The 22544-nt window shown below is 41.4% G+C and overlaps 1 long non-coding RNA gene across 1 annotated transcript; it reads right to left on the bottom strand.

Annotated features, from left to right (window-relative positions):
• Positions 1-3964: 3964 nt before the first annotated feature.
• Positions 3965-13782, bottom strand: LOC134299164 (uncharacterized). Its single transcript, XR_010006319.1, has 2 exons — positions 12628-13782; positions 3965-5727 (listed from the first exon to the last, which is right to left on the bottom strand). It is a non-coding gene; the product is annotated as an uncharacterized LOC134299164 (long non-coding RNA).
• Between the last annotated feature and the right edge of the window lie 8762 nt (positions 13783-22544).

Below are 22544 nucleotides of genomic sequence, written 5' to 3'. Positions count from 1 at the left end.
AGATGAGTAACTCAGGCTGTTTACTCCTCCGTGCAACGAGCGAAATCCGGGTCCAGGCACATCAATCAGGGTAACGGCGGTCAGCAGGGTCCCAATCCGGTCCAAGGTCGAAAGCCAAGTGCAGACGTCTAAAGTTCCACAAGTTCCACTGATAGCCACAGAAGGGATAGTCCAAGGTCGTAGTCAGTCAGTCAGTCCAGCGTCAATCCAGAGTAGGTAATTAATGTCCGTCAAAAAGACGACGGAGGTCCAAGCTATCAAGATTAAACACAAGTTGCACAGAAAAACCCCACACAGTTCCTCCCGCCGTCTATGCCTAGTGTCCTTGGTAACTTACGTATCCAGCAACGAATCACACCCGTCTTCAGGAAGTTCCCCAACAAGAGCCCAAGCGTTCGTCCAGATTACCTTGCCCAACGCAATTAGCCATTGATCCTAAACCCCATTTTATCCCAATTCATAACTCCTCATCGCTGTCAGCTGCTATCCTAATTCCAGGTGCCTCATCGTCATCATCCTCATCAGAGCTAAAACACCTTTGACTACGCCCCACAGCATCCCCAGCTGTGGATCCCGCTCCATCCCTCCAGCCCGTCCATGGGTCTGATCCTGCAACCCGCCAATCTCCTCCCATGCTATCATTGCCGGTGACACCCAAATCCTCCCTCACACGAGTCCACTCCATGTCATCCTCCTCTGAGCTAACCATCTCTTCCTCCATTCCCTCGGTAAAACCCTCAAATGAGTCTTCATCTGTTGGTTCTGCAAATAAGTCCCGGAGCCGTTTCCTTTCACGCTCCTCAAAAGTGTCTGACTCTCGAGGAGTCTTACGACCCCGTCTCCTAGTACCGGAGCCAGAAGGCTCAACCATAACACCTTAATTGCATTTGTTCTGATGGCTTGCTCCTGGGGTGCAAGGATCAGGCCTTCTGTCTCCTTCTTCAGGGTCCCATTCGTGAGCCAGAGCCAGGTCTTCTCCTTATCAGCTTTTCCTTCAATTTTGTCAAGGAACTTTCCATGCAATGTTTTGTTGTGCCAGCTGTCAACTCTAGTTTGTATTATTATTAACATTGAGGCTGGGTGACCATCAGTCAGGGGTGCTTTACTTGTGCTTTTGGTGCAGAAAGGCAGAAGGGGACTGGACTCAATGGCCCAAAGGGTCTCTTCCAACCCTCTTTTTCCTTATTATTATTATTATTATTATTATTATTATTATTAATAATAATTATTATTATTATTGCTCGGTGGCCAACTATAGTCCGGCCCTCTAACGGTCTGAAGGATCGTGAATTGGCCCCCTGTTAAAAAGTTTGGGGACCCCTGCTCTACAATATATAGCGCCCGAAGGCTATTTTAACTTTCCTCCCCACAGAGGTTATTTTCTACCAGCTCTAAAGACTTCCCTCCTTTTTCCACACATTCTTCTCCTTGACTGAATAACTCTTTCCCTCTCTGGCGCTTTCTACCTCCTGTTGCTAGGCAACACTCTCAAACTCCACCAACCAATCAGATTCCACTACCATATAAGGAGCTGCTTGATCTCTCTTCCCCTTGCCTGGCTCAGCCTTTCCTCCCAACGCCCAGAAGTTTTTCTACACACTGGCCTGGCAAGGTAGGCCCATTCTGTGACAGACTGCATTTTAGGAATCTAATTTCCTATATTTCAATGTGCAATACATACAATATATGTGTGTGCTTATATATATTTCCTACTACATCCCTATCATTATTAAACTCAGAGGAAGAGTGTGTGAAGATTGGAGGGAAAAACATCAATTTAAAGGAAGCAGAATATCATTCTATAAGCAGATATAGAACAACTATTGAGGAAAGTCAAAAAGAATGTATGAAAGTTGAATTAGAGTTACAGTAATTATTAATAAAACAAATAATCAGAGATTAAATGCATAACTTTAGATAAGGAAGATAAAATAGTCAAAGATTTGCTATGCCTTAGGGCAGGGGTCCCCAAACTTTTTTAACATGGGGCCAGTTCACCGTTGGAGGGCCAGATTATAGTTTTTTAAAAAACTATGAACAAATCCTATGCACACTGCACATATCTTATTTTGAAGTTAAAAAACAAAAAACAAAAAGGGAACAAATACAGCCTCAATGTTAATCATCATCATCATCATCATCATAAAAATAATAAAGAGGGTTGGAAGAGACCCCTTGGGACATCTACTCCAACCCGTTCTGCTTTTGTGCACCACACCATAATCAAAGCACCCCTGACAGATAGGTAAAGGTTTCCCCTGACGTTAAGTCCAGTCATGTCTGACTCTGGGGGTTGGTGCTCATCTCCATTTCTAAGCCGAAGAGCCAATGTTGTCCGTAGACATCTCCAAGGCCATGTGGCTGGCATGACTGCATGGAGTGCCGTTACCTTCCCGCCCAAGCGGTACCTATTGATCTACTCACATTGGCATGTTTTCGAACTGCTAGGTTAGCAGGAGCTGGAGCTAACAGCGGCCGTTCACGCTGCTCCCGGGGCTTGAACCTGGGACCTTTCGGTCTGCAGCTCAGTGCTTGAACGCACTTTGCCACCGGGGCAAATAGCCACCCAATAACAACAACAACAACAACAACAACAACATACTAAACATGGTTGGAAGAGACCCCTTGGGCCATATAGTCCAACCCCTTTCTCCCTTTGTGAACCAAAACATAAAGCACCCCTGACCAACAACAACAACAACAATAATAACACACTAAAAATCAGGGTTGGAAGAGATTGCTAGCCTTCAAGAAAAATGAATCCATGACAAGGCTGCAAAGGAGGGAGCCTGCGTGGCAAGCTAAAATGGGAGGCCTCTACCTTTTGCCACAGGCATGCCTCCATTGTTATTTCGCCTCCTCCATTGCAGGAAGGTGCACACCAGGTGAGGGAGGAGGAGGAAAAGGAGCGTGCGAGGCAGGCAAGGGGCCAGATAAATGGCTCCGATGGGCCGCATGTGGTCCGCGGGCCGTAGTTTGGGGACCCCTGCCTTAGGTCATACAGAAATAAAAGTGAAGTCTGTAATCAAGGTATCAGAAGAAAGGCAGGATTGAAGGAATTACAGTAGAGTCTCGCTTATCCAACATAAATGGACTGACAACATTGGATAAGCGAAAATGTTGGATAATGAGGAGGGATTAAGGAAAACCCTATTAAACATCAAATTATGATTTTGCAAATTAAGCACCAAAATATGTTTTACAACAAATTGACAGAAAAAGTAGTTCAATACATGGTAACGTTATGTAGTAATTACTGTATTTACAAATTTAGCACCAAAACATCGCAATGTATTGAAAACATTGACTACAAAAACATTGACTACTAAGATTGTGTTGGATAATCCAGAATGTTGGATAACCGAAGGTTGGATAAGCAAGACTCTATTGTATTTAAGATCCTGCAGTGAAAAGGTACACCATTGAATACCAAAGTCAGGATTGTCCATATTATAGTACAGTAGAGTCTCACTTATCCAACATAAACGGGCCGGCAGAAGCTTGGATAAGCGAATATCTTGGATAATAAGGAGGGATTAAGGAAAAGCCTATTAAACATCAAATTAGGTTATGATTTTACAAATTAAGCACCAAAACATCATGTTTCACAACAAATTTGACAGAAAAAGTAGTTCAATATGCAGTAATGTTATGTTGTAATTACTGTATTTACGAATTTAGCACCAAAATATCATGATATATTGAAAACATTGACTACAAAAATGGCTTGGATTATCCAGAGGCTTGGATAAGCGAGGCTTGGATTAGTGAGACTCTACTGTATTTCGAATTTCTATGTATGGTTGTGAAAGAAATCTGGCAGGAAAAGAATTAACCTGTTTAGTGGGTTGCTGTGAGTTTTCCGAGCTGTAAGGCTGAAAGGGGTGATTTGGGAGTCCCCCAATCACTTAAAAATACCGGGCTCTTGCCAAGCTGCTATGAGAACCACTCGGAGTCCAAAGGGTTGAGGACAAACACCTTTATTGTAGCTACAGACAGACAATAGCCTCACGCTGCAGTGAAGCGAGCAAAGATTGTCTGCCCCCAAGCAAATCTGCCCGGGGTCATATATATACCCTACTTGTTTATCACATTTTAGTTCCTTGGAAAAACCACCAGCACGGCCTGCGGTGGGCTGCACATCCTGACTTGTAAACAACTCCAGGATGTAGCTCACCACAAGCCGTCACAGGTGGAGCAAAAGTACATGTATTGCATACATTTCTCAGAATCGGCTTCACCACAAGCTTAACCACAACTGATTCTTGCTAAACATACAGGACACATGCTATTTTGTAACAAGACAGCAAGTTGCAATTTTAAGATCATTTCTGAAGGAGAGACTAATTAATGATTTCAAACAGACAGGCATCCAACATGGAGTCACTCTGGTTCAGTGACCCCTTCAAGGCCATGTTCTAGAAACATTCTCTCCTGATGTTTCGCCCACATCTATGGCAGAGATCATCAGAGGTTGTGAGGTCTATTGGAAACTAGGCTATTGAAGTTTATATATGTCTGTGGAAGGTCCTCGGTGGGAGAAAGAACCCTTGTCTGCTTAAGATGTGTGAATGTTGCAATTGGCCAGCTTGATTTGCATTTAATGGCCTTGCAGCCTCAAAGCCTTGCTGTTTCTTGCCTGAGGGAATCCTTTGTTGGAAGGTATTAGCTGGCCCTGTTTTGGAAAAGGCAAATAAAAGAGCCCTAAGGCAAATCGTTTTGAGGGGACATGACTCAATGTTAGGGGACATGACTCAAGACAGCAATGTCAGCAAAATACAAACAAAAGAGTAAAAGAGGAATAATGTGCTACAGTTGATTAGACAATTAAGGAAACCATAGCCCTGAGCATGGAAAATATTAGCATGGAAAATCTTGTTAACAGGGTATCTTGGAGATTTTTCATTCACTGGATTATCTCATTCACCATAAGATGAAGTCAATGCAATAGTAATTAATAATGATTATTAGGTAGTTTTGGTGGGTATTGGTACGTTCTAGAAGATCCAATGTATATATGAACCAGCAAATGCTTTGGCTTATATTTGCTTATCATATACATCTATCAATCTATCAATCAATCATGTATCATATTGATGACCCTCTGAAGGGAGGGATTGGATGGAACCTTCCTGCCTGGCAGAAGGGAGTTGGACTGGATGGCCTTAGAGGACCCCTTCCATAGAATTAAGAGATGATAGAAAGATAAACTCCAAAACATTTCAATTAATACAGCATACATCAAAATATAATTTAATACATTTATATTCAAGGGTTTAATCTGATAAAGCATGAGGTACGCAGCTGGGTCCTTTTGGAGATTCCGACTAAATGGTTTGATAACATATTAATCATCAGTTAAAACAGATGGAGCTCATTATTCAGCTGAGAACTTGAGATAAACTCCACTCAGTGGTCTGACTCCTTTACTGTGACTACTTTCTTTGCTTTGTTGTTATGATTCAAGTCCAGCACCTGTTTATTCCTGACCTTAGATCTGTCTCTGTTGCTTTTTATTTTTTGCTTAACTCCAAAGGGCTTCTGAATTCAGCTTCTTGGACTTTGAACTTTGGTAGTGGCTCATGCTTCCCTGTTTATAGTTTGGTTTCATGCTTCTGATTGCAGATGTAACTTGTGGGCATTCCGGCTTGACCCTCAAGGACTCCTATGTGAATAATGTCAGCCTGGACTCCAGCATATAATTTTTCAGTTTCTTCTTCTCTGCCTCTGTAATTGAAACATAAACTCAGATGATGTTATCCCATTTCTTATTAGATTTTAATTCCCCCCCCCCCCCCCCCCCAGTAAAACATTGCAATTCTTGGCTTTGGATTGTGGACTTTGGCTGGTTTTTGTTTTGGACAGAGTTTCTGATAAACAGGAATGTTTACAACGGTAGCAAGGTCTGCTAATAGAATATGTGGTATCATTAATAGAATACTTATTTACAGGCATACTTAGCTGATTAGTAACCTCAGAGGTTGAACGGGACCCTTCAACCTCTGAGGCTGCCTGCCATAGATGTGGGCGAAACGGCAGGAGAGAATGCTTCTGGAACATGGCCATATAGCCCGGAAGACTCACAACAACTCAGTTTTACAAACCCCAACAGTTAATTTCATATGGTTTAACATTTTTTTTCTGGGTGTGCTGGGTCATATCTGTAGCTGCCCCTGCTAGTGCACCCCAACTCCAGTTAATATAACACATACTTATTTAAGAGTCTCCTCTTCATCCTTCACCAGTGAATCATATCCATGAATCTACTTATAAGAGAAAGCTCAAGAGTGTTTAGTTATGATGAAGCTATCTGGATGAGGGTTGGGAATTATTCTACTGTCTTGAACAACATTTATCTTCCATCTCCCCAATGCCTTGGGTTTGGTAAATCCTTTTACCAATCCTTTTTCCAATTCCTTTCAGGAATGCCTTAGCTTGATTGGGTTAGTTTGCTTGAAACCCAGCCAAGATCTGCTTGTATGATCAACTTATATGAGCCAGTAAATATACGCTATATACATTCATAGCATGCTCCAGAGACTTAATTTAAGTTATAAGTTTGGGTGGAGGGCAGGTCAATATCTTGATAACATATTCTTTCATTAGTATTTGTGACATTATATCCTTTGTTCAGGGTGTACATTGTTTTCTCTGTATTGTAACCAAGGATTCTCTCAAGATACATGTGTAAACTCATACATGCTTTGACTGTATACATACTTGTAAGATAGAAGTGGGAACATTTTCAAGTTCTGGGAACCACATATGATGTCCTCCATGCACTCACCCAATATTCAAGTAACATCTAGATAAGAATCAAGTAACATCTAGATAAGAACTTTGTCAGGAGCAGCTGGAATCAATGCCTTCCTATCTGATGTTGGCATCTTCCTTTGCATGCTCCTTGAGTTCCTGACATGTTGACGGTTGTAGAAATATATCAATAGAAGCTTTACCAGAGTTTCCGAATCAAGATAAACCCTGCAGTATAATAAAATGTCGCTCAGGCTTGTGAAGTCGAAGGTGACCCCCCGCCCAGGTTAAATATAGTAATTTATAGTTTTGCCAAGGACACCTAACTGGGTAATAAAAGTTAAATCTTGGACAACTTGCAAAGGGAACGCTTCCCATGTTAAATCTGTGTACTTTTGACCAATGGTTATATTCTATATTTTACATTTCATATATTTATAGCAGAAGGTAACTGAGAAATTTACTGGAGTTTACTGTAATTTACTGAAAACCCTGGCAAAAAGAGTGTTTGACCTTTTGGCCTGAGGCAAGAATTAACGACTCTCCTAATCCTTTCCTACACCAGTCAATGACTCACAAACAAAAGGATTCCCTTTTGTCTAGAGTTGAGACATATCTAGGCTAAAGGTTAGCAAAGAAAAAAAATATTTTTTACAATCTTGTCCTTATTTCTCAAAATTTGAAATGTATTCTTCTGCCTATCTTTCTGCCTCTATGTATCACCTTTGACACATATTTTTCTGTTCCTTTAGACTAGACTCTACTGACCATTTTGCTCATTTTCTCTTGCCATTCATTTCCCCCTTCTCTCTCTCTGATTCTAACTACCTAACCCATAATCCCCTTGTGCCGGATTTCCTATCCCATCTCATGTGTGTTTTCCTTTGTCTCTGGGCGCGTTGCCTCTAACCCCAGGCACGCTTCCTCTACTATCCTTTTCTATAATTTCATATTTCTGCCCCACAAGAAGGCATAGAGAGGTAGGAGCCCCTCAAGGGCCCTCATGGGCCCCAGCTATCTGTAACCCCAGATCTCCACAGGGGCAGGCATCTCCACAAGTTTGGATTCCTCTCAACCCCTATGGATTCCTTATGTGTGATTTCCCCACTTTGCCCCACCCCCATGGGAAGTGCAGGGGAGGCTGAAGCCCCTTGTAGCACCTTGGATGAAACTTGCATATGTCTCCCACCATGATGGAGATGCTGAATATCCTTTCTCCTCCATTATGAACCCTATATGTGTCTTCTATCAATTTTGTTATGCTTTTTATTATATTTTATGATTTCTTATAAAGTGAAGCAAGTGACCTCGCTGTTAACTCTGGCCAGCATTCCTTTGACCTGGGTGCCACAAGCCAGCCCCCTTTTTCTCTGCTGGATTCTGACATTAGAGTGATCATATACTTCATATCTGGCTTTCTTTCACTTGATTCATCTAATGGAATGGTAGGACTTTATCAGATAACCCAGATCTTCCTAGACTCTGGTTTTGGGCAATCCATATCTTGATTTGCTTGCTGACTTCCATGTGTGTCTGTGCTTTATTTGAAATGGCAGGCAAAGGTTTGAGGTAATGAGACAAAGAGAGTTCCGGTTGCTCTAGAAAAAGACATTTATCCTCAGTGGCCAGAGAGAATAAGCATAGGAAGGACCCTCTCCTGTTATCAGGAAAGCGAGGATACAGAATAAAGAAACACAGGCCTTTTTATACCATTTTTGCCTTCATCTACCTACGTCATATAGGCATTATCCATCACCAATTAGTGTAAAAAAAAGTCTTGACAGTTGACATATGTCTCTGGCACTTAGGGTGAACTTTGGTCTCTGCTATGAGGAGACTAGGTATTTACTAGGCAGAGTGTATTTTGGGCTATATGCACACATTCTGCTTGTGATTATATATTTTCTTATTCCTATTTCTAATACGATTACATTCAATATATAGTTTCCAATACAAGTATTATATTTTTCCAATACACCTTCATCATCTTGAGACTCCTTAGTTGCTTTGTTGACACTGAGTCTTCTTTGGCCTATTCTGGTTCTATTGCCACACTAATAAGCCTAGAACCTGATTCAAGGCCAACCTAACTGAGTGAGTGGGGTTATAGTGGTTTTGAGTTCTGTACTGAAATTCTGGAGACTTTAATTAAATCCCCACTCACACATTGGCAAGTCACCTTCTCTCATCCTAAGAAGAAAGCAATCTAAAGCTCCTCTGAACAAATCTTGCTAGGAAAACCTTATAATAGGTTTGCCTTAGGATTTTGAAAATGACCTGAAAGCATTGAACAACAAACTGAGCTGGGAGATGTTATGGCTGTACTTTGTCTCACAAAGAAAATAATACTGAGATGATCATCCTACCAAAGTAGTTTTTCCTATTCAGCATGATCTCAATTTCAATAGAACTTTATTTGCCATATGCAGAGGTCCTATTAGAGAGATGTAGTTCCTTACCTGGCGACATTCACTCAAAAAAAATTACTCAGCCTTCTTTTCGTATGTACATACAAACTCGTTGCTGTTCCTGTTGTGTTCTTTCAAGTTGTTTTTGACCCTAAGAGAACCTATCAGCAGGAGGTTTTCTCTGCAAGGTTGTTCAGAGTAGGTTTGCCTTTGTCTTCCCTTTGAGGCTCAAAAATGTGACTTGCCCATGCTAACCTAGTGGGTTTTCATGACTGAGGTGAGCAGAGATTGAAACTCTGGTTTCCAGAGTCATAGGGCCCTTCCATACAGCTGATTAAAATCCCACATTTTCTGCTTTGAATTGGAATATATGGCAGTGCAAAAAAAAAATTGCTTTAATTTTCTCCCACATACCTAGCTTGGTGTCAAACTTCAAGTATCTTGTGAGTTCACAATATTACTTTGGTCTCATTGCTACTGTGAAGTAGCTACACCATGTTAGGAGATACCACAGTTTCTTCGAGTATGGATGATCTGATTTAGTATCTCAATTTTCTCCCAATATGGTGTAAGAGAACACCTTTCCACTTTCTGGAACTTGCCAGGACACTAATTGAGATCACCACTCGAGCCCAAATCAGTTCGAGCAATACACAGTTTTTTTATTTCAGACTGATCAGTAAGAAAGGAGGAAAGACTGCACTCCTACAACAGTGCCGATCCCAAGCTGCTGCGCCTAATAGCACGGTTGGAGAGAATTTATACCTTTAGAATTACATCAGCCATTTCTGATTGGTCACTTCTTCATAGCACACAGTATTTCATTGGCTGCACACTCTGTGCATGTGGTATGCATGAGGCAATCACGCCTGTTTTCATTGGTTAACTGTTCCGTCCATGTGTTCTGTTCTAATCTTGGCATAGCATATGTCCTGTATACACTCCCTGCAGCAAGCCACACTCCTTCCCTAATAGGGTATAGTATTCCTCTCCTTCCATATATAGATGGTGGAGAGATTGCCAAGTACCTCTACAAAGTCACATCTGCATTCACTTTCAGCTAACCAGAATCAGCTACAAATAAGAACCGAGGGAACTGTACTATTTTCACCCCATGCATAATATTATAAATCTATAATTTCCCTTAACCTTTGTTCCTTATAGTTAGATGGACCAAGTGTCACTTTCCTATTATTGATGGACTGCAACTCCCCTCAGCATCATACAGTAAGGAAGAAGGCTAGGAGGTATGCCCTTGCTTTCTTTATTTAGCCTGGAAGAATTTGCATTTTAAAAAATTATCTCATATTCTCAGGATGATTGTAGGATTCTGAGAAATATTGTGAGAGTTGTTTTCTAGGTTTTTGAGCATTTCATCCTCACAGATTTATAGCAAACTTGTGAACTCTACTGTCTACATACAACAGAAATGTAAGAGTTCTGAGATTGTCAGTTCTGATAGAGCCAGTTGGGATGAGATGTTTTGATAAAAGTCATCTGCTAAAACTATGATTTCAGAAAAAGAAAGTTGCAAGTTTTTTTCTACCCTGTACGAGCCCCCCTTGAATGATATCACTCTCTGGATTACATTTTCTTTACAAGGGAGGAATGCAGAAGATTGATAATGGAAAGCCTAGCTAGAAAAATATAGATAACAAACCTAGCAACGGGTTAGTATAGCAACAGATGCTAGTCTTAGAAAGTGTGTGAACATTTGTATGCCACAGCTCATTATATTAGTAAAACACACTTCCAGGTGCAGTTTCTATAAAATATTAATATGGTAAATAATAATAATAATAATAATAATAATAATAATAATAATAATAATAATAATAATAATTTGTTTCCTACCTCTTCTCAAGGTGAGGTACAACATAGTAACTAAATACATGGTTATTATGGGACATGTATAAATGACTTAGAACCCCGGTGGCAAAGTGTGTTAAAGCACTGAGCTGCTGAACTTGAAGACCAAAAGGTCCCAGGTTCAAATCCCGGGAGCGGAGTGAGCGCCTGCTGTTGCTCCAGCTTCTGCCAACCTAGCAGTTCAAAAACATGCCAATGTGAGTAGATCAATAGGTACTGCTCCAGCGGAAAGGTAACGGCGCTCCATGCAGTCATGCCGGCCACATGACCTTGGAGGTGTCTACAGACAACGCTGGCTCTTCGGGTTAGAAATAGAGATGAGCACCAACCCCCAGAGTCAGACATGACTGGACTTAACGTCAGAGAAACCTTTACCTTTACCTTATACATGATTTGCCAAATAAGCATGCTCCAAGATATATAGAGCATCTGTGAAGTAATGATGTTGCTGTGATGTAGAGGTAGTTGTTAACTGCTATCAAGCTGAGTTTGATTTTTGGTAAGCAAAAGAATACGGGATCTCGAAGTCACCTTGTCATCAATTACCTTACCCAGTGTTATAGTCTCAGGCCATGGCTTCCTTGATTGAATTTATCCATCTGAAAGGAAGTCTTGCTCTTTTCCTATTTCCTTTTACTTCACCAAGCATTTTTTTCTAGAGTCTTGCTGAAGTAATTTTGAAGAAAATGTCTGAACTCTTGACTTGCCCCCTCCCCTTAATATGTATTGAGTGTGTTTTGCTTAGCCTTCGAGCATATGATGCTGGGCACAGGGATGTACGATTTATTCACTTTGCTCAGCAGGGGCAGCCTATGTGTATAGATTCTGTACGTCTAAAAAATGGCATTTGAACCATATTGAGAGGATATCCTTTTTGCCTATTTGAAAGAACAAAGTTCAATTCACAGAAGAAAAGTTGGCAATACTACCAAAAAAACCCCAAAAACATGGAGCAGGTAGTTCTGTGCTGCAATCCTGGGCAAGCCATAAAATTGTTAGTGATATTCAGTCTATCTTCCACACTCTTAATCAGAAAAGACACACACACACAAATACTGCTTTTAATTTTTACCTCTTTCTGGATTCTTTCAGACTAGCTGTAGTTGAACCCTGTAAACACTATTGCGTGAGCACAAACACACACTCTCTTAACAATAAACAATATACTTTAAATTGAACATGTATACACTCTCCCAAAAGTGCATCCAGTGAGATACAAATGGAGGACTTGACTGCAAGTACACTAAAAAGAATTTACCCTTTCTCCCCTCTTAAATACACAACTGGAAATAGCATTGCCCTATTCAAAGTGAAAAGGGTAATACTGGCAACTACAGCTCCTTCCAACTATACTAATTCCTCTCTTTATGAATTCAACAAGCAAGTACTGTCTTCTTTAGGGCTTCCTCAACCATTGGACCAAACCAATATTCATGGGGGTTATATTACAACAACAGCTGGCCATTTACGCCAGTGTTCCCCAACTCTAGCCGTCCGGAAGTTTTTGACATCATTGGTCAAAGCAGGTGAAGCTTCTGAAAACAGAAACAAAAAAGAAGTGGAAGACTAGAGATTGCTATTTTAAACTCAAACTCACCTGAGTCCTAGGAACCTCAAAGCTGCACCATTCTCTCAAGCCAATTAAGAGACAAGTGGAAGGAAGAACCAAGAATTTTTATTTTAAGTTTGCACAAACCAGGAATGACTGTGTGCTAGGCATATCGCAAGTGAGTCCTACCAAACATTATCAGTAGGTGTTTTTTATACTTTTGTTCTACAGTTTCCTAATGTTCCATATATGGATACAATGTACTAATTGGCTGATGTTACACATCCGGCTTATCTATGCTAAGTTTCCTATATGCATGTATGCATGCGGTTCTTTATATGCATGGTATCTGTGTGTTTTCAGTAAGTACAAAGAGACAGATGTTTTCTGCATGTCTGTGGTCTATGTGACTGTTTTGTTTCAACCACAGCTAAGAGATAAGAAAATTGGGTGTGACAAAAAGCAGAAGTGGTGCTATGTTGTTTGGAACTTTTTGAGCAAGAGATGTCTACAGGAGCTTCCTCTTTATGAGAAGAGCTATTAATTGCCCAATGATTTCCTTTTATCAAGTGTGCTTAAGATATCATGTGGTCTAGAAAACTGGAAGGGGAAATGCCAAAATCTGGAGCCACATTAAGACTAGGAGGCGGTTCACTTTAAAGACCTCATCAAATGGAGGTCCTTAAGTGGGGCATCCGTTGGGTAGCGGGGCAAATCTGTTGGGCAGTGGAGTAAACCATCAGTAAACCTCCCCCTTACCATCACACCCGGAAACCCATCTTTCCCCGGCTTGATCCTGTGGTGTCCCTGGCTCACTTTATGAGAACACGGGTAGTCACCTGGTTTCTCAGGGCAGCCTCTCAACATGCTGCCAGTGCATAGCCGGGATGGCGTCCACCAAAAATAGCCCTGCGCCATGTGATGGGCTCCATCCTGGTTGCATCTCATCAGCATCCTAAGACAGGGCTCTTTGCCTATGTGATGAGAGCCTTAGTTCAGAAGGTTCACTGGACCAAGAAGAATGGCAAAGTGTGCTCATAAACTGATGAAGAAAGTGGTTTCTTTTCTTCCTAGTAGGTGCATATGTTGTTTGGTGCTGATAATCAGTGGAAAATTAACAATGGTTCAATTAGTGCAACTGCTCCAGGCCCTTCACTCGTTGTCAAAGCCTCAACCCCCCCCCCCCCAAAAAAAACCCAAAAAAAAAAAAACCACAAAAAACAAGCCGAGCATACATGAATAGTCCCAGGTTGAGTTAATAAGCCCACAGATATGCCAAACAACTACAGGAATACACAAAAGAGAAATCCAAATGCCCATTTCATGGTCAAGAGCCAATTACCAGAAATGTCCAAGATACAAGGTTGAGTCAATGTCCAAGTGTATTACAGGTTTCAGGGAGCAAGAGAGATCAAGAGTTCAGGCTCTTGGCTCAAGCACTGACATTGCAGTCAGCAAAGAGATATTACCTGTTTCTGCTCTCTTTTCAACTAGCCTCAATGACCTTCACAGCTGAGATCTTTTCCCCCTAAATCCTCAAAAGCTGTAACAGTTAACCCTCTCCTCGCCCTATTCAGAAGACGTCTCTTGCATTGGTCAGCAGGGTCAGTAGTTGCTCCTTCCACAGATGTTACTTCAGGATATGACTAAGGGAAATACTGTTCATTGCTGGGCTCCAGCCCTACTGAGCCTTCTATCAGCACTCCCTCATCCATGCTTTCCATGTTGTCCATGACACTAGTCATGTGCCGAATGCTAGACAAAGAGGTGTCTTTTTCTCCTCCCCCTCTTCCCAAGTTGTTTCCTGAATCTTCTGAACATTACTGAATAATGAATGCAGAGAGTTCAGGTTCTTAGATGCATCCAAATAGCTGTGATTAAAAAGGGAGCCCACACAAAAATCTTTACGCTGCTGTCTCCTGTGCTTTGTGCATATATTGCATATTTGTTTCCTTTATATTCTATTTGTACCTATGTGGCATGAATGGAGTTTTAATCTGTGCAGTGTTGGAAGGTATGGAAGGAAAAAAATGCTTCCAAGAAGTTTCAGAATAGTTAGTTGTTAATTTGAAGTATGGAGAGGTCTCTGGCTATCACAAAAGAAAGCTATAGCATGGCCGCATAGAGATTCTGGATGCACTACATTCCCTAAAAGTAATGTTTTTCAAATTCTGAGCACATAACTATTTCTCAAGGGTCAGAGATCAAATTCAGACCACCCCAAAATATTTTGCATCATATCATGAATATCTCACAATATCTTGTTGCCAGGAAAATCAATTATCCTCTACATCCTGTAGTGAGAAGAAGCAGCTAAGCTCAGAAGGAATAGGAAAACCTGAGGAAATTGACAGATGCCTTTAACGTTGGCCCCCTTCTACAAAGCCAAATAATCCAGGTTATCAAAGCAGATAATCCACATTATCTTGAGGGCCCTTCCACACAACCATATAACTCAGAATATCGAGGCGAATAATCCACAATATCTGCTTTGAACTCGATTATCTGAGTTCACACTGTCAGATAATCCAGATCAATGAGGATTTTATACAGCTGTGTGGAAGGGCTTGAGTCTACACTGCCATATAATCCAGTTCAAAGCAGACAATCTGGATTTTTATGGCAGTGTAGAAGGAGCTGTTGTCTCTTTAACTAAAAATACTCCACTATACCACTGGGACAATTCTAGTAAATGTAGATATGAGTATATAAGAAGATGTTTTTCTCACATGATGGTTTGTATAAACTAGTGAGTGTCAACAGGGTGTATGTGTTTGAAAATAATCCAGCAAACAAAAAAGCAATGGGAAACTGTGGTGTCAAACTTCAGAATATAACTGACAAGTATAGTGGAATACTTATCTTCTTTGAGCACATTGATAACACTGAGTATTAGAATGGTGCATACAACAGGAACTACTTGGTATAAAGATAAAATTGAGATATGCCTTACTTCAGATGGATCAAGAACACAACTCTAGACACATCCCTCAATTTGTGACTTAGAACACAGTTCTGCTTTGAATTGGGATATATGGTAGCGTGGACTCAGATAACCCAGTTCAAAGCAGATATTGTGGGTTATTCTGACTTGATATTCTGGGTTATATGGCTGTGTGGAAGGGCCCTTTGAAATGCAAATTGAATTAGTCACACCACCTTCCTGGACTTTATTAGAATCTTAAGAGCCTATTGTAATGCATTATATGCCTTTTAGGATAGAAAAATTCCTAGCAGTTTAGAAAAAGAACAAGAAATCTGTTTGATTTTCTTCCATCTTTGTAAGGCCCCTTCAACACAGCTGTATAAAGTCTACATTGAGCTGGATTATAAGGCAGTGTGGACTCAGATAATCCTGTTCAAAGCAGATACTGTGGATTATCAACCATGATATTCTGGATTATATGGCTTGTGGAAGGGCCTTAAAATGTGATCTGCACTCTTACACTTGTAACATATTCTATTATAAGTTAAATATTGCTTATCTGTAAATCTGTAATACTCCAAAATAGTCCAGGTAAGTGATTAAGGCTGAATCTGCACTGTCCTATATCCCAGGATCTGATCCCTGACTATCTTCTTTGAATTGGGTTATATGAGTTTACACTGCCAGATAATCAGATAATCTGGGATCAGATCCTGGGATATGGGGCAGTGGAGATCCAGTCTGAGACAGCTGTGCGGATTGCTGTGAGTCTTTCGGGCTGTAAGGGAACTGGGACTCAAAAAGATCTTGTCGTGGGTGTCTACTACAGACCTCCGAGTCAGGATGAAGGACTTGATGAAGCCTTCTGTCAACAGCTGACCAAACAGTCACAAAGAAGAGATATAGTAGTCATGGGCAATTTCAATTATCCCGATATCTGCTGGAAAACAAACTCAGCCAAGAGTACAAAGTCCAACAAATTCCTCACTTGCCTTGCAGACAATTTTATGGTACAGAAGGTAGAAGAGGCAACAAGGGGATCAGCAACTCTTGATCTAATCATAACAAATGTGGAAGACCTGATCAATACAGTTGAAGTGGTTGGATCCTTAGGGGCAAGTGACCATGTGCTCTTGCAGTTTGCAATACAAAGGAAGGCTGAAACTAAGACAAGTCAAACACGCATTCTGGACTTTAAGAGAGCTGACTTCCAAAAAATGAAGGAATTACTGAGCGGCATCCCATGGACGCCAATATTAAAAAACAAGGGAGTTAAGGATGGATGGGAGTTTTTCAAAAGTGAAATACTCAAGGCGCAAATGCAAACAGTGCCAACAAAGAAGAAAAATAAGACAAATGCAAAGAAGCCAGAATGGATGTCCAAAGAACTTCTAACTGAGCTAAAGCTCAAAAGTGACATGCACAAGAAGTGGAAAAGGGGAGAAATCACCAAAGAAGAATTCAAACGTATAGCCAACACCTGTAGGGAAAAGGTTCGCAAGGCTAAAGCGCTAAATGAGCTCAGGCTCGCCAGGGACATAAAAAACAACAAAAAAGGCTTTTTTGCTTACGTTGGTAGAAAAAGGAAGAAAAAGGAGGTGATAGGACCACTGCAAGGAGAAGATGGGGTGATGGCGACAGGGGATAGGGAAAAGGCAGAACTGCTCAATGCCTTCTTTGCCTCGGTCTTCTCACAAAAAGAAAGCCATCTTCAACCTCAGCAACATGGAATGGACGAAGGATTGGGGGAAATCCAACCCCAAATAGGGAAACAAGTTGTCCAGGAACACCTGGCCTCTCTAAACGAATTCAAGTCCCCAGGGCCAGATCAGCTACATCCAAGAGTATTGAAGGAACTAGCGGAAGTTATTTCAGAACCACTGGCAATTATCTTCGAGAGTTCTTGGAGAACGGGAGAAGTCCCAGCAGATTGGAGGAGGGCGAATGTGGTCCCTATCTTCAAGAAGGGAAAAAAGAACAACCCAAACAATTACCATCCGGTCAGCCTCACATCGATACCAGGCAAGATTCTGGAAAAGATCATTAAGGAAGTGGTCTGCAAACACTTAGAAACAAATGCGGTCATTGCTAATAGTCAACACGGATTTACCAAAAACAAGTCATGCCAGACTAATCTGATCTCTTTTTTCAATAGAGTTACTAGTTGGGTCGATACAGGGAATGCTGTGGATGTAGCGTACCTGGATTTCAGTAAGGCCTTCGACAAAGTCCCCCACAACCTTCTGGCAAACAAACTAGTAAAATGTGGGCTAGACAAAACTACGGTTAGGTGGATCTGTAACTGGCTAAGCGAATGAACCCAAAGGGTGCTCACCAATGCATCGTCTTCATCATGGAAAGAAGTGACAAGTGGAGTGCCGCAGGGCTCCGTCCTGGGCCCGGTTGTGTTCAACATCTTTATTAACGACTTAGACGAAGGGTTAGAAGGCATGATCATCAAGTTTGCAGACGACACAAAACTGGGAGGGATAGCTAACACTCCAGAAGACAGGAGCAGAATTCAAAACGATCTTTACAGACTAGAGAGATGGGCCGAAACTAACAAAATGAAGTTCAACAGGGACAAATACAAGATACTTCACTTCGGCAGAAAAAATGGAAATCAAAGATACAGAATGGGGGACGCCTGGCTTGACAGCAGTGTGTGCAAAAAAGACCTTGGAGTCCTCGTGGACAACAAGTTAAACATGAGCCAACAATGTGATGCGGCAGCTAAAAAAGCCAATGGGATTCTGGCCTGCATCAATAGGGGTATAGCGTCTAGATCCAGGGAAGTCATGCTCCCCTTCTATTCTGCCTTGGTCAGACCACACCTGGAATACTGTGTCCAATTTTGGGCACCGCAATTGAAGGGAGATGTTGACAAGCTGGAAAGCGTCCAGAGGAGGGCGACTAAAATGATTAAGGGTCTGGAAAACAAGCCCTATGAGGAGCGGCTTAAAGAGCTAGGCATGTTTAGCCTGCAGAGGAGAAGGCTGAGAGGAGACATGATAGCCATGTACAAATACGTGAAGGGAAGTCATAGGGAGGAGGGAGCAAGCTTGTTTTCTGCTGCCCTGCAGACTAGGACACGGAACAATGGCTTCAAACTACAGGAAAGGAGATTCCACCTGAACATCAGGAAGAACTTCCTGACTGTGAGAGCTGTTCGACAGTGGAACTCTCTCCCCCAGGCCGTGGTGGAGGCTCCTTCTTTGGAGGCTTTTAAGCAGAGGCTGGATGGCCATCTGTCAGGGGTGCTTTGAATGCGATTTCCTGCTTCTTAGCAGGGGGTTGGACTGGATGGCCCATGAGGTCTCTTCCGACTCTACTATTCTATGATTCTATGTATGGCCTTGTTCCAGAAGCTTTCTCCTGATGTTTCGCCCACATCTATGGCAGGCATCCTCAGAGGTTGTGAGGTATGTTGGAAACTAGGCAAGTGAGGTTTATATATCTGTGTAAGTTCCAGGGTGGGAGAAAGAACTCTTCTCTGTTGGAGGCAGGTGTGGATGTTGTTGAAAATGAAAAAAATCTGGCTATCAGAACAGTAAATAAAAAACAACACTCTGAAAACAGAGAAATTCCAGACATGAAACACCTCTGATGAAGGTGTATTGGAAAAATATAATACTTGTATTGGAAACTATATATTGAATGTAATCATATTAGAAATGGGAATAGAAAATATGTAATCACAAGCAGAATGTGTGCATATAGCTCAAAATACACTCTGCCTAGCAAATAACTGTCTCCCCATAAGCAGAGACCAAAGTTCACCCTAAGTTCCAGAGACATATGTCAGGTGTCAACAAGAATAGATAAAGCTCCATGCTAATGGACAAAAGACAAATTAAGGCTTTTGGGATGTCAAGATAAGACCTGGCGCCATATAGGAGTGCTGATGACTCCCTGACAAGCTAAGATAGGGGAGAATTCCTCAATTAATGGAATTCCTTAGATAAGGCCTACTGGAGGGTCAAAGGTCTTGAAAGTAACCTATATTTTAGGAAAATGCAAAAGTAGCTTTTAGTAAAGTGCAAAGTAAGACTTTTTTGACACTAATTGCTGATGGATAATGCCTTTATGACGTAGGTAGATGGGGGCAAAAAGGGTATATAAGGACCTGTGTTTCTTTGTTCTGTACCTTCGCTTTCTTGATTACAGGAGAAGGTCCTCCTATTGCTTATTCTCTCTGGGCACTGAGAATAAACGTCTTTTTCTACAGCCACCGGAACTCTATTTGTCTCATTACCTCAAACCTTTGTCTGCTATTTCACCTCCAAACAAAGGATTCTCCCAGACAGGTGAAACGCCAGGAGAGAAAGCTTCTGGAACAAGGCCATTCAGCCCGAAAGACTCACAGAAACCCAGTGATTCTGGCCATGAAAGCTTTTGACAATACAGCTGTGCTTTTGCTTTTTGATCGTTCAGTGTACACAAACTTTATTTCATGCACAAAATTACTAAACATAGATGCAAATGCAAATACATGTACATATCGGTACATGCAAATGCAAATACTGTAGAGACAGCAAAGCGGAGAAATGCTTGGATTAAAAGTAAGCTGCAGTACCTTCTTGCTTATTTCCACATTTTCATTTGGATTTTGCTAATAATTTCTCTACTGATCCCTTTCAGCAAACATTTAATATTTTATTGCATTTCATGTAAATTGAGGATTTTGAGCTAGATAATGTGACCTCCCCTCAACTTTTTGGTAGCATTTTAAACTTAGTTTCTACTGATTTTGAAAACAAATGTGTTATCTATTTTCTGTGTTTTTTTTCCATAACTGAATACCAGCATCTCTGTTCCTGACCTTGACAAATTGTATGTTTTTTCTGTTTTCTAAAGTGCTATTAAACTAAAAGGGATCTTAAGGGACATCTAGTCTAGATCCCTTCTGCCAGATAGGAATGAAAGATACAGCACTATCATTGACACAATGATTGCATTTAAAAAAATTATATCCGTGCTTATATGCCTTGACTTTGTTTTATGTTTGTACTGTGTTATTTTGAAGTTAATCTCCTTATGTTGCTGCAAAGACAATGAGAGAAAGTGTTTAGAATCATAGAGTTGCAAGAGAGCACAAAGGCCTTCCAGTCCAACCCCTTGCCATTCAGGAAAAGCACAGTCAAAGCATCCTTGATAGATGACCATCCAGCCTCTGTTTGAAAGCCTCCACCAAACTCCGAGGCCGAGAGCTCCACTGTTGAACAGCTCTTACGGCCAGGAAGTTCTTCCTGATGTTCAGGTGCAATCTCCTTTCCTGTAATTTGAACCCATTACTCTAAGTCCTAGAACTTCATCCCACAAAGGGAGGAAAGTGAGCAAAATTGTCTTTTTTTGTGTGGCATTTTATAGGGTTCTGTCTTTCAAGAAGATGGAGAATTTACTCACCCCAACACATAGGATGGCTTCTCACCTTTCTAGCTCAACCATTTCAAGGATATAAGCACACTTTTTAAAACAGGCATCCTTCTTGAAACACCAGTTTCCATGGAATCGTTTCCCTTAAGCCTCTACACTAAAGGAGACAGGAATCCTTTTCTTTTTTCTTTCTTTTTTTTTGAAACACCACTTTCTATGGAATCATTGCCCTTAAACCTCTAGGGTCAGAAATTTGCCCGGTTTCAATCTGGGTCCATGTTGACTGGGGGATGTGTAAGGATTTGGCAAGAAGCCAAGTATGATAGCATATCTATCCAGGTGCTTAACTGCAAGGTCAAAATGACAAGGCATGCTTAAGTGTCTGATGAAACCATGAAGTAATGCCAAAGCACCATGGATGATGCAATACAATATTGGATTGGCTGGGTTTTGTATAGAAGTAGGACAGATAACTTGATGGATGTTGGAGTGAAAGATCTGCATTGGAGAATTTACTGAGAGTAAGAGGAGAGAACATCATTTTTGTACAGAGCTGTTTGTGTTACTGAACTGCAGGATAAAAGCCTTCCTGATTTTGGAATGAAACCTCTTCTATTTGCCTGTGTGTGCTGTTCAATCAGGCACCACCAGGCTATTTAGATACTTAGAGCTAGCTTTCCTCGCTCATACAATGAGCACAAGATCCTAACAGAATCCTCATGATATCAGGAATGGTTAGAGTCTCCTTGGTGGGAAAAATAAACAGCTGTCATTGAAGGGCTTGGAGCTGGAGCCATTTGGAAAGTTATGCCTGGAAAGGAGCAGGCAAAGGTGTGTTGAAGCACTTCATGGTGGGATCGTTGACCAAGTCCACTTTGTATAATGGGCGAGCCTCAGAAACACAATGGGCTGTAATGTAAATGTAATCGGCTAATTGAAAAGCAACACAGGTTTCATCTCAGGAGATTTAGCTTTTCCAGCTGGCATTGTCTTCGCTTGATGAACTTACCTCATGGTAGGTGTGGAGCCGGCAAAGCCCCTCAGGCACACATACACACAAGCAGGATATTTTGTTTAAGATTTTCCCAAACACGCTGGGCAAATATCTGTTATTTTTATATAGAACACTAGCTGTGCCCGGCCACGCGTTGCTGTGGCGAAGTCTGGTGGTATGGGAAATAAAGTATTGAGGAATTGGTGGTAGTTAAGGTAAAGGGTAAAGGTTTTCCCCTGACGTTAAGTCCAGTCGTGTCCAACTCTGGGGTTTGGTGCTCATCTCCATTTCTAAGCCGAAGAGCCGGCGTTGTCCGTAGACTCCTCCAAGGTCATGTGGGATGACTACATGGAGCGGCGTTACCTTCCCGCCGGAGCAGTACCTATTGATGCACTCACATTTGCATGTTTTCGAACTTCTGGGTTGGCAGAAGCTGGAGCTTACAGTGGGGGCTCTCTCCGCTCCCCCAATTCAAACCTGTGGCCTTTCAGTCCAGAAGTTCAGCAGCTCAGCGCTTTAACACGCTGCGCCATCAGGGGATATTATTTCCTAAAGGTTGTGAATATACAATATTTCTGATTGGTTTTTTTTGTTTGTTGGAGGCAAGTATGAATGCTGCAATTAGGAAAAATGATTAGGATGTAATGGCCTTGCAGCTGTAAAGCCTGG

Source organism: Anolis carolinensis, chromosome 5 (genome assembly GCF_035594765.1).
Source record: "Anolis carolinensis isolate JA03-04 chromosome 5, rAnoCar3.1.pri, whole genome shotgun sequence".
Taxonomy (NCBI): domain Eukaryota; kingdom Metazoa; phylum Chordata; class Lepidosauria; order Squamata; family Dactyloidae; genus Anolis; species Anolis carolinensis.
Note: the sequence above shows the minus strand (reverse complement) of the source record. Positions and strands in the feature narration are given on the sequence as shown.